This window comes from Ambystoma mexicanum, chromosome 10 (assembly GCF_040938575.1).
Source record: "Ambystoma mexicanum isolate Mex_15411 chromosome 10, UKY_AmexF1_1, whole genome shotgun sequence".
In the NCBI taxonomy this organism is placed as follows: domain Eukaryota; kingdom Metazoa; phylum Chordata; class Amphibia; order Caudata; family Ambystomatidae; genus Ambystoma; species Ambystoma mexicanum.
The window spans coordinates 585,936,080-585,956,201 of record NC_090932.1 but is presented as its reverse complement, the minus strand read 5'-3'; positions in this window follow the sequence as shown (position 1 = coordinate 585,956,201).

Here is a 20,122-nt window from a genome sequence, read left to right as displayed (position 1 = left end):
TGGGAAGGTGTTGAATATCACATCTCATCCAATAGGAAGGGTCTCAGGTTTGGAATGGGAAATAATTGGGTATCACATCTCATGTTATAGGAAGGATCTCAGGATTGGAATGGGAAGGATTTGGATATCACATCTCTTGCTATAGGAAGGGTCTCAGGATTGGAATGGGAAGGAGTTGGATATCCCTTCTCATGCTATAGAAAGGGTCTCAGGTTGGAATGGGAAGGAGTTGGATATCACATCTCATGTTATAGGAAGGGTCTCAGGATTGGAATGGGAAGGATTTGGATATCACATCTCTTGCTATTGGAAGGGTCTCAGGTTTTTTATTAGAAACATTGAGATATCACATCTCATGCTATAGGAGGGGTTTCAGGATTGGAATGGGAAGGATTTGGATATCACATCTCATGCTAAAGGAAGGGTCTCAGGTTTGGAAGGGGAAGGATTTGGATATCATATCTCATGTTATAGGACGTGTCCCAGGTTTGGTATTAGAAGCATTGAGATATCACATCTCATGGTATAGGAAGGGTGTCAGGATTGGAATGGGAAGGTGTTGAATATCACATCTCATCCAATAGGAAGGGTCTCAGGTTTGGAATGGGAAATAATTGGGTATCACATCTCATGTTATAGGAAGGATCTCAGGATTGGAATGGGAAGGATTTGGATATCACATCTCTTGCTATAGGAAGGGTCTCAGGATTGGAATGGGAAGGAGTTGGATATCCCTTCTCATGCTATAGAAAGGGTCTCAGGTTGGAATGGGAAGGAGTTGGATATCACATCTCATGTTATAGGAAGGGTCTCAGTATTGGAATGGGAAGGATTTGGATATCACATCTCTTGCTATTGGAAGGGTCTCAGGTTTTTTATTAGAAACATTGAGATATCACATCTCATGCTATAGGAGGGGTTTCAGGATTGGAATGGGAAGGATTTGGATATCACATCTCATGCTAAAGGAAGGGTCTCAGGTTTGGAAGGGGAAGGATTTGGATATCATATCTCATGTTATAGGACTTGTCCCAGGTTTGGTATTAGAAGCATTGAGATATCACATCTCATGGTATAGGAAGGGTGTCAGGATTGGAATGGGAAGGTGTTGGATATCACATCTCATCCAATAGGAAGGGTCTCAGGTTTGGAATGGGAAATAATTGGGTATCACATCTCATGTTATAGGAAGGATCTCAGGATTGGAATGGGAAGGATTTGGATATCACATCTCTTGCTATAGGAAGGGTCTCAGGATTGGAATGGGAAGGAGTTGGATATCCCTTCTCATACTATAGGAAGGGTCTCAGGTTGGAATAGGAAGGAGTTGGATATCACATCTCATGTTATAGGAAGGGTCTCAGGATTGGAATGGGAAAGATTTGGATATCACATCTCTTGCTATTGGAAGGGTCTCAGGTTTTTTATTAGAAACATTGAGATATCACATCTCATGCTATAGGAAGGGTTTCAGGATTGGAATGGGAAGGAGTTGGATATCACATCGCATGTTATAGGAAGGGTCTCAGGATTGGAATGGGAAGGATTTGGATATCACATCTCTTGCTATAGGAAGGGTCTCAGGTTTTTTATTATAAACATTGAGATATCACATCTCATGCTAAAGGAAGGGTTTCAGGATTGGAATGGGAAGGATTTGGATATCATATCTCATGTTATAGGACGGGTCCCAGGTTTGGTATTAGAAGCATTGAGATATCACTTCTCATGCTATCGGAAGGATCTCAGGTTTAGTATTAGAAGCATTGAGATATCACATCTCATGCTATCAGAAGGGTCTCAGGATTGGAATGGGAAGGAGTTGGATATCACATCTCATGTTATAGGAAGGATCTCAGGATTGGAATGGGAAGGATTTGGATATCACATCTCTTGCTATAGGAAGGGTCTCAGGATTGGAATGGGAAGGAGTTGGATATCCCTTCTCATGCTATAGGAAGGGTCTCAGGTTGGAATGGGAAGGAGTTGGATATCACATCTCATGTTATAGGAAGGGTCTCAGGATTGGAATGGGAAGGATTTGGATATCACATCTCTTGCTATTGGAAGGGTCTCAGGTTTTTTATTAGAAACATTGAGATATCACATTTCATGCTATAGGAAGGGTTTCAGGATTGGAATGGGAAGGAGTTGGATATCACATCTCATGTTATAGGAAGGGTCTCAGGATTGGAATGGGAAGGATTTGGATATCACATCTCTTGCTATAGGAAGGGTCTCAGGTTTTTTATTAGAAACATTGAGATATCACATCTCATGCTAAAGGAAGGGTTTCAGGATTGGAATGGGAAGGATTTGGATATCATATCTCATGTTATAGGACGGGTCCCAGGTTTGGTATTAGAAGCATTGAGATATCACTTCTCATGCTATCGGAAGGATCTCAGGTTTAGTATTAGAAGCATTGAGATATCACATCTCATGCTATCAGAAGGGTCTCAGGATTGGAATGGGAAGGAGTTGGATATCACATCTCATGTTATAGGTAGGGTCTCAGGATTGAAATGGGAAGGATTTGGATATCACATCTCTTGCTATAGGAAGGGTCTCAGTTTTTTATTAGAAACATTGAGATATCAGATCTCATGCTTTAGGAGGGGTTTCAGGATTGAAATGGGAAGGATTTGGATATCACATCTCTTGCTATAGGAAGGGTCTCAGTTTTGTATTAGAAACATTGAGATATCACATCTCATGGTATAGGAAGGGTGTCAGGATTGGAATGGGAAGGTGTTGAATATCACATCTCATCCAATAGGAAGGGTCTCAGGTTTGGAATGGGAAATAATTGGGTATCACATCTCATGTTATAGGAAGGATCTCAGGATTGGAATGGGAAGGATTTGGATATCACATCTCTTGCTATAGGAAGGGTCTCAGGATTGGAATGGGAAGGAGTTGGATATCCCTTCTCATGCTATAGGAAGGGTCTCAGGTTGGAATGGGAAGGAGTTGGATATCACATCTCATGTTATAGGAAGGGTCTCAGGATTGGAATGGGAAGGATTTGGATATCACATCTCTTGCTATTGGAAGGGTCTCAGGTTTTTTATTAGAAACATTGAGATATCACATCTCATGCTATAGGAGGGGTTTCAGGATTGGAATGGGAAGGATTTGGATATCACATCTCATGCTAAAGGAAGGGTCTCAGGTTTGGAAGGGGAAGGATTTGGATATCATATCTCATGTTATAGGACGTGTCCCAGGTTTGGTATTAGAAGCATTGAGATATCACATCTCATGGTATAGGAAGGGTGTCAGGATTGGAATGGGAAGGTGTTGGATATCACATCTCATCCAATAGGAAGGGTCTCAGGTTTCGAATGGGAAATAATTGGGTATCACATCTCATGTTATAGGAAGGATCTCAGGATTGGAATGGGAAGGATTTGGATATCACATCTCTTGCTATAGGAAGGGTCTCAGGATTGGAATGGGAAGGAGTTGGATATCCCTTCTCATACTATAGGAAGGGTCCCAGGTTTGGTATTAGAAGCATTGAGATATCACTTCTCATGCTATCGGAAGGATCTCAGGTTTAGTATTAGAAGCATTGAGATATCACATCTCATGCTATCAGAAGGGTCTCAGGATTGGAATGGGAAGGAGTTGGATATCACATCTCATGCTAAAGGGAGGGTCTCAGGTTGGAATGGGAAGGAGTTGGATATCACATGTCATGTTATAGGTAGGGTCTCAGGATTAAAATGGGAAGGATTTGGATATCACATCTCTTGCTATAGGAAGGGTCTCAGTTTTTTATTAGAAACATTGAGATATCAGATCTCATGCTTTAGGAGGGGTTTCAGGATTGAAATGGGAAGGATTTGGATATCACATCTCTTGCTATAGGAAGGGTCTCAGTTTTGTATTAGAAACATTGAGATATCACATCTCATGGTATAGGAAGGGTGTCAGGATTGGAATGGGAAGGTGTTGAATATCACATCTCATCCAATAGGAAGGGTCTCAGGTTTGGAATGGGAAATAATTGGGTATCACATCTCATGTTATAGGAAGGATCTCAGGATTGGAATGGGAAGGATTTGGATATCACATCTCTTGCTATAGGAAGGGTCTCAGGATTGGAATGGGAAGGAGTTGGATATCCCTTCTCATGCTATAGAAAGGGTCTCAGGTTGGAATGGGAAGGAGTTGGATATCACATCTCATGTTATAGGAAGGGTCTCAGGATTGGAATGGGAAGGATTTGGATATCACATCTCTTGCTATTGGAAGGGTCTCAGGTTTTTTATTAGAAACATTGAGATATCACATCTCATGCTATAGGAGGGGTTTCAGGATTGGAATGGGAAGGATTTGGATATCACATCTCATGCTAAAGGAAGGGTCTCAGGTTTGGAAGGGGAAGGATTTGGATATCATATCTCATGTTATAGGACGTGTCCCAGGTTTGGTATTAGAAGCATTGAGATATCACATCTCATGGTATAGGAAGGGTGTCAGGATTGGAATGGGAAGGTGTTGGATATCACATCTCATCCAATAGGAAGGGTCTCAGGTTTGGAATGGGAAATAATTGGGTATCACATCTCATGTTATAGGAAGGATCTCAGGATTGGAATGGGAAGGATTTGGATATCACATCTCTTGCTATAGGAAGGGTCTCAGGATTGGAATGGGAAGGAGTTGGATATCACATCTCATGTTATAGGAAGGGTCTCAGGATTGGAATGGGAAGGATTTGGATATCACATCTCTTGCTATTGGAAGGGTCTCAGGTTTTTTATTAGAAACATTGAGATATCACATCTCATGCTATAGGAAGGGTTTCAGGATTGGAATGGGAAGGAGTTGGATATCACATCTCTTGCTATAGGAAGGGTCTCAGGTTGGAATAGGAAGGAGTTGGATATCACATCTCATGTTATAGGAAGGGTCTCAGGATTGGAATGGGAAGGATTTGGATATCACATCTCTTGCTATAGGAAGGGTCTCAGGTTGGAATAGGAAGGAGTTGGATATCACATCTCATGTTATAGGAAGGGTCTCAGGATTGGAATGGGAAGGATTTGGATATCACATCTCTTGCTATTGGAAGGGTCTCAGGTTTTTTATTAGAAACATTGAGATATCACATCTCATGCTATAGGAAGGGTTTCAGGATTGGAATGGGAAGGAGTTGGATATCACATCTCATGTTATAGGAAGGGTCTCAGGATTGGAATGGGAAGGATTTGGATATCACATCTCTTGCTATAGGAAGGGTCTCAGGTTTTTTATTAGAAACATTGAGATATCACATCTCATGCTGAAGGAAGGGTTTCAGGATTGGAATGGGAAGGATTTGGATATCATATCTCATGTTATAGGACGAGTCCTAGGTTTGGTATTAGAAGCATTGAGATATCACTTCTCATGCTATCGGAAGGATCTCAGGTTTAGTATTAGAAGCATTGAGATATCACATCTCATGCTATCAGAAGGGTCTCAGGATTGGAATGGGAAGGAGTTGGATATCACATCTCATGTTATAGGAAGGATCTCAGGATTGGAATGGGAAGGATTTGGATATCACATCTCTTGCTATAGGAAGGGTCTCAGGATTGGAATGGGAAGGAGTTGGATATCCCTTCTCATGCTATAGGAAGGGTCTCAGGTTGGAATGGGAAGGAGTTGGATATCACATCTCATGTTATAGGAAGGGTCTCAGGATTGGAATGGGAAGGATTTGGATATCACATCTCTTGCTATTGGAAGGGTCTCAGGTTTTTTATTAGAAACATTGAGATATCACATTTCATGCTATAGGAAGGGTTTCAGGATTGGAATGGGAAGGAGTTGGATATCACATCTCATGTTATAGGAAGGGTCTCAGGATTGGAATGGGAAGGATTTGGATATCACATCTCTTGCTATAGGAAGGGTCTCAGGTTTTTTATTAGAAACATTGAGATATCACATCTCATGCTAAAGGAAGGGTTTCAGGACTGGAATGGGAAGGATTTGGATATCATATCTCATGTTATAGGACGGGTCCCAGGTTTGGTATTAGAAGCATTGAGATATCACTTCTCATGCTATCGGAAGGATCTCAGGTTTAGTATTAGAAGCATTGAGATATCACATCTCATGCTATCAGAAGGGTCTCAGGATTGGAATGGAAAGGAGTTGGATATCACATCTCATGCTAAAGGGAGGGTCTCAGGTTGGAATGGGAAGGAGTTGGATATCACATCTCATGTTATAGGTAGGGTCTCAGGATTGAAATGGGAAGGATTTGGATATCACATCTCTTGCTATAGGAAGGGTCTCAGTTTTTTATTAGAAACATTGAGATATCAGATCTCATGCTTTAGGAGGGGTTTCAGGATTGAAATGGGAAGGATTTGGATATCACATCTCTTGCTATAGGAAGGGTCTCAGTTTTGTATTAGAAACATTGAGATATCACATCTCATGGTATAGGAAGGGTGTCAGGATTGGAATGGGAAGGTGTTGAATATCACATCTCATCCAATAGGAAGGGTCTCAGGTTTGGAATGGGAAATAATTGGGTATCACATCTCATGTTATAGGAAGGATCTCAGGATTGGAATGGGAAGGATTTGGATATCACATCTCTTGCTATAGGAAGGGTCTCAGGATTGGAATGGGAAGGAGTTGGATATCCCTTCTCATGCTATAGGAAGGGTCTCAGGTTGGAATGGGAAGGAGTTGGATATCACATCTCATTTTATAGGAAGGGTCTCAGGATTGGAATGGGAAGGATTTGGATATCACATCTCTTGCTATTGGAAGGGTCTCAGGTTTTTTATTAGAAACATTGAGATATCACATCTCATGCTATAGGAGGGGTTTCAGGATTGGAATGGGAAGGATTTGGATATCACATCTCATGCTAAAGGAAGGGTCTCAGGTTTGGAAGGGGAAGGATTTGGATATCATATCTCATGTTATAGGACGTGTCCCAGGTTTGGTATTAGAAGCATTGAGATATCACATCTCATGGTATAGGAAGGGTGTCAGGATTGGAATGGGAAGGTGTTGGATATCACATCTCATCCAATAGGAAGGGTCTCAGGTTTGGAATGGGAAATAATTGGGTATCACATCTCATGTTATAGGAAGGATCTCAGGATTGGAATGGGAAGGATTTGGACATCACATCTCTTGCTATAGGAAGGGTCTCAGGATTGGAATGGGAAGGAGTTGGATATCCCTTCTCATACTATTGGAAGGGTCCCAGGTTTGGTATTAGAAGCATTGAGATATCACTTCTCATGCTATCGGAAGGATCTCAGGTTTAGTATTAGAAGCATTGAGATATCACATCTCATGCTATCAGAAGGGTCTCAGGATTGGAATGGGAAGGAGTTGGATATCACATCTCATGCTAAAGGGAGGGTCTCAGGTTGGAATGGGAAGGAGTTGGATATCACATCTCATGTTATAGGTAGGGTCTCAGGATTAAAATGGGAAGGATTTGGATATCACATCTCTTGCTATAGGAAGGGTCTCAGTTTTTTATTAGAAACATTGAGATATCAGATCTCATGCTTTAGGACGGGTTTCAGGATTGAAATGGGAAGGATTTGGATATCACATCTCTTGCTATAGGAAGGGTCTCAGTTTTGTATTAGAAACATTGAGATATCACATCTCATGGTATAGGAAGGGTGTCAGGATTGGAATGGGAAGGTGTTGAATATCACATCTCATCCAATAGGAAGGGTCTCAGGTTTGGAATGGGAAATAATTGGGTATCACATCTCATGTTATAGGAAGGATCTCAGGATTGGAATGGGAATGATTTGGATATCACATCTCTTGCTATAGGAAGGGTCTCAGGATTGGAATGGGAAGGAGTTGGATATCCCTTCTCATGCTATAGAAAGGGTCTCAGGTTGGAATGGGAAGGAGTTGGATAGTACATCTCATGTTATAGGAAGGGTCTCAGGATTGGAATGGGAAGGATTTGGATATCACATCTCTTGCTATTGGAAGGGTCTCAGGTTTTTTATTAGAAACATTGAGATATCACATCTCATGCTATAGGAGGGGTTTCAGGATTGGAATGGGAAGGATTTGGATATCACATCTCATGCTAAAGGAACGGTCTCAGGTTTGGAAGGGGAAGGATTTGGATATCATATCTCATGTTATAGGACGTGTCCCAGGTTTGGTATTAGAAGCATTGAGATATCACATCTCATGGTATAGGAAGGGTGTCAGGATTGGAATGGGAAGGTGTTGGATATCACATCTCATCCAATAGGAAGGGTCTCAGGTTTGGAATGGGAAATAATTGGGTATCACATCTCATGTTATAGGAAGGATCTCAGGATTGGAATGGGAAGGATTTGGATATCACATCTCTTGCTATAGGAAGGGTCTCAGGATTGGAATGGGAAGGAGTTGGATATCCCTTCTCATACTATAGGAAGGGTCTCAGGTTGGAATAGGAAGGAGTTGGATATCACATCTCATGTTATAGGAAGGGTCTCAGGATTGGAATGGGAAGGATTTGGATATCACATCTCTTGCTATTGGAAGGGTCTCAGGTTTTTTATTAGAAACATTGAGATATCACATCTCATGCTATAGGAAGGGTTTCAGGATTGGAATGGGAAGGAGTTGGATATCACATCTCATGTTATAGGAAGGGTCTCAGGATTGGAATGGGAAGGATTTGGATATCACATCTCTTGCTATAGGAAGGGTCTCAGGTTTTTTATTAGAAACATTGAGATATCACATCTCATGCTAAAGGAAGGGTTTCAGGATTGGAATGGGAAGGATTTGGATATCATATCTCATGTTATAGGACGGGTCCCAGGTTTGGTATTAGAAGCATTGAGATATCACTTCTCATGCTATCGGAAGGATCTCAGGTTTAGTATTAGAAGCATTGAGATATCACATCTCATGCTATCAGAAGGGTCTCAGGATTGGAATGGGAAGGAGTTGGATATCACATCTCATGCTAAAGGGAGGGTCTCAGGTTGGAATGGGAAGGAGTTGGATATCACATCTCATGTTATAGGTAGGGTCTCAGGATTAAAATGGGAAGGATTTGGATATCACATCTCTTGCTATAGGAAGGGTCTCAGTTTTTTATTAGAAACATTGAGATATCAGATCTCATGCTTTAGGAGGGGTTTCAGGATTGAAATGGGAAGGATTTGGATATCACATCTCTTGCTATATGAAGGGTCTCAGTTTTGTATTAGAAACATTGAGATATCACATCTCATGGTATAGGAAGGGTGTCAGGATTGGAATGGGAAGGTGTTGAATATCACATCTCATCCAATAGGAAGGGTCTCAGGTTTGGAATGGGAAATAATTGGGTATCACATCTCATGTTATAGGAAGGATCTCAGGATTGGAATGGGAAGGATTTGGATATCACATCTCTTGCTATAGGAAGGGTCTCAGGATTGGAATGGGAAGGAGTTGGATATCCCTTCTCATGCTATAGAAAGGGTCTCAGGTTGGAATGGGAAGGAGTTGGATAGTACATCTCATGTTATAGGAAGGGTCTCAAGATTGGAATGGGAAGGATTTGGATATCACATCTCTTGCTATTGGAAGGGTCTCAGGTTTTTTATTAGAAACATTGAGATATCACATCTCATGCTATAGGAGGGGTTTCAGGATTGGAATGGGAAGGATTTGGATATCACATCTCATGCTAAAGGAAGGGTCTCAGGTTTGGAAGGGGAAGGATTTGGATATCATATCTCATGTTATAGGACGTGTCCCAGGTTTGGTATTAGAAGCATTGAGATATCACATCTCATGGTATAGGAAGGGTGTCAGGATTGGAATGGGAAGGTGTTGGATATCACATCTCATCCAATAGGAAGGGTCTCAGGTTTGGAATGGGAAATAATTGGGTATCACATCTCATGTTATAGGAAGGATCTCAGGATTGGAATGGGAAGGATTTGGATATCACATCTCTTGCTATAGGAAGGGTCTCAGGATTGGAATGGGAAGGAGTTGGATATCCCTTCTCATACTATAGGAAGGGTCTCAGGTTGGAATAGGAAGGAGTTGGATATCACATCTCATGTTATAGGAAGGGTCTCAGGATTGGAATGGGAAGGATTTGGATATCACATCTCTTGCTATTGGAAGGGTCTCAGGTTTTTTATTAGAAACATTGAGATATCACATCTCATGCTATAGGAAGGGTTTCAGGATTGGAATGGGAAGGAGTTGGATATCACATCTCATGTTATAGGAAGGGTCTCAGGATTGGAATGGGAAGGATTTGGATATCACATCTCTTGCTATAGGAAGGGTCTCAGGTTTTTTATTAGAAACATTGAGATATCACATCTCATGCTAAAGGAAGGGTTTCAGGATTGGAATGGGAAGGATTTGGATATCATATCTCATGTTATAGGACGGGTCCCAGGTTTGGTATTAGAAGCATTGAGATATCACTTCTCATGCTATCGGAAGGATCTCAGGTTTAGTATTAGAAGCATTGAGATATCACATCTCATGCTATCAGAAGGGTCTCAGGATTGGAATGGGAAGGAGTTGGATATCACATCTCATGCTAAAGGGAGGGTCTCAGGTTTGGAAGGGGAAGGATTTGGATATCACATCTCATGTTATCGGAAGGATCTCAGGTTTGGTATTAGAAGCATTGAGATATCACATCTCATGCTATAGGAAGGGTCTCAGGATTGGAATGGGAAGGAGATGGATATCACATCTCATGCTAAAGGAAGGGTCTCATGTTTGGTAGAAGCATTGAGATATCACATCTCATGCTATAGGAAGGGTCTCAGGATTGAAATGGGAAGGAGTTGGATATCACATCTCATGCCATAGGAAGGGTCTCAGGATTGGAATGGGAAGGAGTTGGATATCCCTTCTCATACTATAGGAAGGGTCCCAGGTTTGGTATTAGAAGCATTGAGATATCACTTCTCATGCTATCGGAAGGATCTCAGGTTTAGTATTAGAAGCATTGAGATATCACATCTCATGCTATCAGAAGGGTCTCAGGATTGGAATGGGAAGGAGTTGGATATCACATCTCATGCTAAAGGGAGGGTCTCAGGTTGGAATGGGAAGGAGTTGGATATCACATGTCATGTTATAGGTAGGGTCTCAGGATTAAAATGGGAAGGATTTGGATATCACATCTCTTGCTATAGGAAGGGTCTCAGTTTTTTATTAGAAACATTGAGATATCAGATCTCATGCTTTAGGAGGGGTTTCAGGATTGAAATGGGAAGGATTTGGATATCACATCTCTTGCTATAGGAAGGGTCTCAGTTTTGTATTAGAAACATTGAGATATCACATCTCATGGTATAGGAAGGGTGTCAGGATTGGAATGGGAAGGTGTTGAATATCACATCTCATCCAATAGGAAGGGTCTCAGGTTTGGAATGGGAAATAATTGGGTATCACATCTCATGTTATAGGAAGGATCTCAGGATTGGAATGGGAAGGATTTGGATATCACATCTCTTGCTATAGGAAGGGTCTCAGGATTGGAATGGGAAGGAGTTGGATATCCCTTCTCATGCTATAGAAAGGGTCTCAGGTTGGAATGGGAAGGAGTTGGATATCACATCTCATGTTATAGGAAGGGTCTCAGGATTGGAATGGGAAGGATTTGGATATCACATCTCTTGCTATTGGAAGGGTCTCAGGTTTTTTATTAGAAACATTGAGATATCACATCTCATGCTATAGGAGGGGTTTCAGGATTGGAATGGGAAGGATTTGGATATCACATCTCATGCTAAAGGAAGGGTCTCAGGTTTGGAAGGGGAAGGATTTGGATATCATATCTCATGTTATAGGACGTGTCCCAGGTTTGGTATTAGAAGCATTGAGATATCACATCTCATGGTATAGGAAGGGTGTCAGGATTGGAATGGGAAGGTGTTGGATATCACATCTCATCCAATAGGAAGGGTCTCAGGTTTGGAATGGGAAATAATTGGGTATCACATCTCATGTTATAGGAAGGATCTCAGGATTGGAATGGGAAGGATTTGGATATCACATCTCTTGCTATAGGAAGGGTCTCAGGATTGGAATGGGAAGGAGTTGGATATCCCTTCTCATACTATAGGAAGGGTCTCAGGTTGGAATAGGAAGGAGTTGGATATCACATCTCATGTTATAGGAAGGGTCTCAGGATTGGAATGGGAAGGATTTGGATATCACATCTCTTGCTATTGGAAGGGTCTCAGGTTTTTTATTAGAAACATTGAGATATCACATCTCATGCTATAGGAAGGGTTTCAGGATTGGAATGGGAAGGAGTTGGATATCACATCTCATGTTATAGGAAGGGTCTCAGGATTGGAATGGCAAGGATTTGGATATCACATCTCTTGCTATAGGAAGGGTCTCAGGTTTTTTATTAGAAACATTGAGATATCACATCTCATGCTAAAGGAAGGGTTTCAGGATTGGAATGGGAAGGATTTGGATATCATATCTCATGTTATAGGACGGGTCCCAGGTTTGGTATTAGAAGCATTGAGATATCACTTCTCATGCTATCGGAAGGATCTCAGGTTTAGTATTAGAAGCATTGAGATATCACATCTCATGCTATCAGAAGGGTCTCAGGATTGGAATGGGAAGGAGTTGGATATCACATCTCATGCTAAAGGGAGGGTCTCAGGTTTGGAAGGGGAAGGATTTGGATATCACATCTCATGTTATCGGAAGGATCTCAGGTTTGGTATTAGAAGCATTGAGATATCACATCTCGTGCTATAGGAAGGGTCTCAGGATTGGAATGGGAAGGAGATGGATATCACATCTCATGCTAAAGGAAGGGTCTCATGTTTGGTAGAAGCATTGAGATATCACATCTCATGCTATAGGAAGGGTCTCAGGATTGAAATGGGAAGGAGTTGGATATCACATCTCATGCCATAGGAAGGGTCTCAGGTTTGGTATAAGCATTGAGATATCACATCTCTGCTATCGGAAGGGTCTCAGGATTGGAATGCGAAGGACTTAGATATCACATCTCATGCTATAGGGAGGGTCTCAGTTTTGATATTAGAAGCATTGAGATATCACATCTCATGCTATCGGAAGGGTCTCAGGATTGGAATGGGAAGGAGCTGGATATCACATCTCTTGCTATAGGAAGGGTCTCAGGTTTTTTATTAGAAGCATTGAGATATCACATCTCATGCTATCAGAAGGGTCTCGGGACTGGAATGGGAAGGAGTTGGATATCACATCTCATGCTAAAGGGAGGGTCTCAGGTTTGGAAGGGGAAGGATTTGGATATCACATCTCATGTTATCGGAAGGATCTCAGGTTTGGTATTAGAAGCATTGAGATATCACATCTCATGCTATAGGAAGGGTCTCAGGATTGGAATGGGAAGGAGATGGATATCACATCTCATGCTAAAGGAAGGGTCTCATGTTTGGTAGAAGCATTGAGATATCACATCTCATGCTATAGGAAGGGTCTCAGGATTTAAATGGGAAGGAGTTGGATATCACATCTCATGCCATAGGAAGGGTCTCAGGTTTGGTATAAGCATTGAGATATCACATCTCTGCTATCGGAAGGGTCTCAGGATTGGAATGGGAAGGTCTTAGATATCACATCTCATGCTATAGGGAGGGTCTCAGTTTTGATATTAGAAGCATTGATATATCACATCTCATGCTATCGGAAGGGTCTCAGGATTGGAATGGGAAGGAGCTGGATATCACATCTCATGCTAAAGGAAGGGTCTCAGGGTTGGAAGGGGAAGGATTTGGATATCACATCTCATGTTATAGGACGGGTCTCAGGTTTGGTATTAGAAGCATTAAGATATCACATCTCATGGTATAGGAAGGGTTTCAGGATTGGAATGGGAAGGAGTTGGATATCATATCTCATGCTATAGGAAGGGTCTCAGGATTGGAATGGGAAGGAGTTTGATATCAAATCTCATGCCATAGGAAGGGTCTCAGGTTTGGTATTAGAAACATTGAGATATCACATCTCATGCTATAGGAAGTGTCTGAGGATTGGAATGGGAAGGAGTTGGATATCCCATCTCATGTTATAGGAAGGGTCTCAGGTTTGGTAGAAGCATTGAGATATCACATCTCATGCTATAGGAAGAGTCTCAGGATTGGAATGGGAAGGAGTTGGATATCACGTCTCATGCTATAGGGAGGGTCTCAAGTTTGATATTAGAAGCATTGAGATATCACATCTCATGCTATAGGAAGGGTCTCAGGATTGGAATGGGAAGGAGTTGGATATCACATCTCATGCTATAGGAAGGGTCTCAGGTTTGGTATAAGCAGTGAGATATCACATCTCATGCTATAGGAAGGGCCTCAGGATTGGAATGGGAAGGAGTTGGATATCACATCTCATGTTATAGGAAGGATCTCAGGTTTGGTATTAGAAGCATTGAGACATCACATCTCATGCTATAGGAAGGGTCTCAGGTTGGAATGGGAAGGAGTTGGATATCACATCTCATGTTACAGGTAGGGTCTCAGGATTGAAATGGGAAGGATTTGGATATCACATCTCTTGCTATAGGAAGGGTCTCAGTTTTTTATTAGAAACATTGAGATATCACATCTCATGCTATAGGAGGGGTTTCAGGATTGGAATGGGAAGGATTTGGATATCACATCTCATGCTAAAGGAAGGGTCTCAGGTTTGGAAGGGGAAGGATTTGGATATCATATCTCATGTTATAGGACGGGTCCCAGGTTTGGTATTAGAAGCATTGAGATATCACATCTCATGGTATAGGAAGGGTGTCAGGATTGGAATGGGAAGGTGTTGGATATCACATCTCATCCAATAGGAAGGGTCTCAGGTTTGGAATGGGAAATAATTGGGTATCACATCTCATGTTATAGGAAGGATCTCAGGATTGGAATGGGAAGGATTTGGATATCACATCTCTTGCTATAGGAAGGGTCTCAGGATTGGAATGGGAAGGAGTTGGATATCCCTTCTCATGCTATAGGAAGGGTCTCAGGTTGGAATGGGAAGGAGTTGGATATCACATCTCATGTTATAGGAAGGGTCTCAGCATTGGAATGGGAAGGATTTGGATATCACATCTCTTGCTATTGGAAGGGTCTCAGGTTTTTTATTAGAAAAATTGAGATATCACATCTCATGCTATAGGAAGGGTTTCAGGATTGGAATGGGAAGGAGTTGGATATCACATCTCATGTTATAGGAAGGGTCTCAGGATTGGAATGGGAAGGATTTGGATATCACATCTCTTGCTATAGGAAGGGTCTCAGGTTTTTATTAGAAACATTGAGATATCACATCTCATGCTAAAGGAAGGGTTTCAGGATTGGAATGGGAAGGATTTGGATATAATATCTCATGTTATAGGACGGGTCCCAGGTTTGGTATTAGAAGCATTGAGATATCACTTCTCATGCTATCGGAAGGATCTCAGGTTTAGTATTAGAAGCATTGAGATATCACATCTCATGCTATCAGAAGGGTCTCAGGATTGGAATGGGAAGGAGTTGGATATCACATCTCATGCTAAAGGGAGGGTCTCAGGTTGGAATGGGAAGGAGTTGGATATCACATCTCATGTTATAGGTAGGGTCTCAGGATTGAAATGGGAAGGATTTGGAAATCACATCTCTTGCTATAGGAAGGGTCTCAGTTTTTTATTAGAAACATTGAGATATCAGATCTCATGCTTTAGGAGGGGTTTCAGGATTGAAATGGGAAGGATTTGGATATCACATCTCTTGCTATAGGAAGGGTCTCAGTTTTGTATTAGAAACATTGAGATATCACATCTCATGGTATAGGAAGGGTGTCAGGATTGGAATGGGAAGGTGTTGAATATCACATCTCATCCAATAGGAAGGGTCTCAGGTTTGGATGGGAAATAATTGGGTATCACATCTCATGTTATAGGAAGGATCTCAGGATTGGAATGGGAAGGATTTGGATATCACATCTCTTGCTATAGGAAGGGTCTCAGGATTGGAATGGGAAGGAGTTGGATATCCCTTCTCATGCTATAGGAAGGGTCTCAGGTTGGAATGGGAAGGAGTTGGATATCACATCTCATGTTATAGGAAGGGTCTCAGGATTGGAATGGGAAGGATTTGGATATCACATCTCTTGCTATTGGAAGGGTCTCAGGTTTTTTATTAGAAACATTGAGATATCACATCTCATGCTATAGGAGGGGTTTCAGGATTGGAATGGGAAGGATTTGGATATCACATCTCATGCTAAAGGAAGGGTCTCAGGTTTGGAAGGGGAAGGATTTGGATATCATATCTCATGTTATAGGACGGGTCCCAGGTTTGGTATTAGAAGCATTGAGATATCACATCTCATGGTATAGGAAGGGTGTCAGGATTGGAATGGGAAGGTGTTGGATATCACATCTCATCCAATAGGAAGGGTCTCAGGTTTGGAATGGGAAATAATTGGGTATCACATCTCATGTTTGTTAAGACGGATTTCTGAACTCTGTCCTGGCGGCGCAGAAGTTCAGAAGGCCAACCTAATTACTTGGAACAGGGTAACCTCTGGACGAGCCAGACCAATCAAGGTAGCGATCGCGGCTGTCAAGACTAGGTCTCAAGAGGGGTGAGGGTGACTGAAAGCCCGCAATGAGCACACAAAACCAGAACACTCACAAACTACTCCAAACAGGTGTTATATCAAAAATATATACACATTTATTTTAAGGCCTTTAAAACAATGACCGTAGCGAGAAAATCACAATATCACAATATTAAACCAACACATACCATATCAACACAATATATATACAAATACTACAGTCACAAGCGTTATATGCACGAAATGTGTAGTCCACCTGAAAGGGAAGGAAAACAGGCAGTGCGATAATGCTTTCGACTCAGTTCGCCTTTAGAGGCACCTAACTAGATGGAAGTCCGAGCCCTGCGAAGAGTGGAGCCTTGTGCTCAAAGTACCTGCACGCGCTGGTGCCAACGGGCAAAAGGAGAAGCTCTTCGGAGGAAGTCAGGCAGTTCGGGTTAGTGCACAATAGAAGAAGAACATGTTCCGCGACTCAAGCGCAGCCTCCACAGCGGGCAGAAGCAGAGCGCGAGTACGGACAAAAAGGGTGCTGTTTTACACAGCGGGGAAAAGCAATGGGCTACTGCAGGAGGGCGACCAGATCCTAGCTATGCTACTCACCGGTCCCCGATGCAAGCAGACCCAGGCTTCTCCACTTCAGTTTCAGCAGCTGGCAGGTTCAGAAGAGCCGGGAAAGCCTCGTCGTCGTGTAGAGCAAAAAGACGTCCCAATCGTAGAAACCTGCACAGTTTGTTGCCGCAGCAGGACAACGGAGCGGCCGTGTGTATCTGAGCCAAAAGTACACTCCTCCCTTCAGACCTGGGAACGCCAAGTGCACGAAGCGTGGGAGAGTGACAAGGACTCAAGATACTACACAACCTGGCGGCGGTTACAGAGCAAGACTCCCGTGTAAGCTGGTCAGTCAACTGGATGGCCCAGAGACGCTTCCGAAGGCTTACTTGGCAGGAGATGGTGAAGATGCCGGGAATAGCTGTTCCTGCTATTCCAAAGGTCGAAGCACCAGTACAGGCCTTCTGGTTCGATCAAAGGAGGAAAGGGTTTCACAGGACGACAGCAGTGCAAAGGAGGAGTCCTTCAGCGGGTCACCAGCGATTCCTCGGTCCAGCCTCTTGGTTGCAGGATACTTGGCTCCTGTATTCCTTCGTTCGTGAGAACTCAGGAGATCGACATGGTAGTGGTGTTTCCAGCCCCCTCTTATCCACGGTTCCCTTCGCGCCAAAACGGAGGGGAGCCAATGGGAGATCCGCTCATCAACACACACACCATTCGTGGACCAATCACGGACCACGGTGGTCCCAGGCATTCACACCACCCTAGACTCTCTGGCACCCAGGATGTGTATCGGGACCAGACATCCCAGCCCACACCCTGGAGGCACACAACCGACATGTAGAAGCCCGCGAAAGCATCCGTGTTTCGCGGGAAAGTACATGCCCAAATAAGGAAGGCCCCGGGTCGCTCGACCTGGGGAAGGTGAAGGGAGCAAGACGGTCAGTGGGCAGGACAAAGGAGCCTCGTGGTCTGGCCATTTTGGGAGCCAGGCCACCATTTTGGGTTCAGTGCGAAAAACGCGCTCAGAACGCCAAAAGGAGCTCAAAATACACAAAACGATCGCTGCCACCATTCCAGTCCCTGAATGACTTGCACCGATCAAATACAATCCTAAACGAGTATCTAGGGCCTGTAGAAGGCTAGAGACCCAAGAGAGCTGTAACTTAGCTTACAGTGCCCTCTTGTGTCATGTTGCACGAAAGCCGCAACATGATAAAAGAAACTACGGGAAACAGCGTTCCCCGGTACTGACTGTCTTAAGGGCATGTCAGTTTCCCCGTAAGAAAGGAGCGAAAGCCCAGAGGAGTGCGGCAGAAGGCTGCACTTCTCTGGCAAAGTCAAGAACAAGGTGAAAAACAACAGCAAAAAGTTTAGGGGTTGCCACATGGAAGGAAAATTACCTATAATTACGAAATCTTTCCTAACACTCGCCCCTCCCAGACTATGGACAGGGGGAACTAATCCACCCCTGGACGAGTCTCTTGTTCAGGTTGGTTAAACATTCTGGACAACCCATCAGCATTGCTATGTTGGACACCTGGCCTATGCTCAATAGTGAAGTCGAAGCCTTGTAGACTTATGGACCACCTAAGCAACTTTGGATTCTCCCCCTTCATGTTCATTAGCCACTTTAACGGCTTATGGTCAGTTTGCACAGTGAAGTGGGTCCCATAGAGGTAGGGCCTCAGCTTCCTTAGGGCCCACACAACAGAGAAACATTCTTTCTCTACCGTGGACCATCTGAGCTCTCTGTCCTTAAGCTGGCGACTAATAAAACCGATAGGGTGTTCCTTACCCTTCTCATCTACTTGTGATAGTACAGCTCCTATCCCAGTGTCAGAGGCGTCCGTCTGCACGATAAAAGGTCTTTGATAATCAGGGGCCCTGAGGACAGGGGCCTGGCACAAGGAGTCTTTTAAGCCATTGAAGGCCTTCTCACACTCGTCGGTCCAAGTTACCTTCTTGGGTTTCTTCGGAGTTGTGAGGGCAGTCAGAGGAGCAGCTATGGTGCCATAGTCTGCCATAAAATTGCGGTAATACCCCGTGAGTCCTAAGAAGGCTCTCACTTGGGTTTGCGTAGTGGGGGTAGGCCAGTCTTGTACTGCTTGTACTTTACTGGGTAGAGGCTGTATCCTCCCTCCACCTACTTCATGTCCAAGGTAAACCACTGAGCCTTGTCCAATCTGGCATTTACTAGCCTTTATGGTCAAGTGGGCTTTCTGAAGAGCCTGGAGCACAATCCCGAGGTGTTTCACATGGTCTTCCCAGGTGGCACTGAAAACTGCTATATCGTCCAGATATGCAAGACAGAATTCGTCCAACCCATTCAACACATGATTCACAAGCCTCTGGAAAGTGGCAGGTGCATTCTTCAACCCGAACGGCATTACCCGGAATTGGTAAAGGCCGTCTGGAGTAGAAAATGCTGTCTTCTCCTTGGCATGTTCTGCTAAAGCTATTTGCCAATAGCCAGCAGTGAGGTCAAACGTGCTGAGGTACTTGGAGGCACCCAAAGTATCCACCAGCTCATCTGTTCGAGGCAAGGGGTGTGCATCTGTCTTGGTGACAGCATTCAGAGCCCTGTAATCCACGCAGAACCTCAATTCAGAAGTGCCTGCCTTTGGAACCAAAACCACAGGGCTGGACCAAGGACTACTAGAGGGTTCAATCACCCCAAGGTCTAACATCTTATTGACCTCGGTCTTAATATAAGACCGTACTTTGTCTGACATCCTGTATCCACTACTTTTGGTAGGTACACTGTCTCCTGTGTCAATGTTATGTTTGCACCAAGGTGTCAAACCAGGGGACTGTGAAAACAGGGGGGAAAACTGCCTAAGCAAACTTTTCACCTCAGCCTGCTGATCAGAAGTCAGGTGAGGGGCCACTCGGACACCCTCAAAGGAGCTATCTGAAGGACCGCTTTGGAAGAGGTCGGGGAGAGGTTCAGACTCCTCTTCCTCAACGTCTGAAGCCAGTAGCAGTG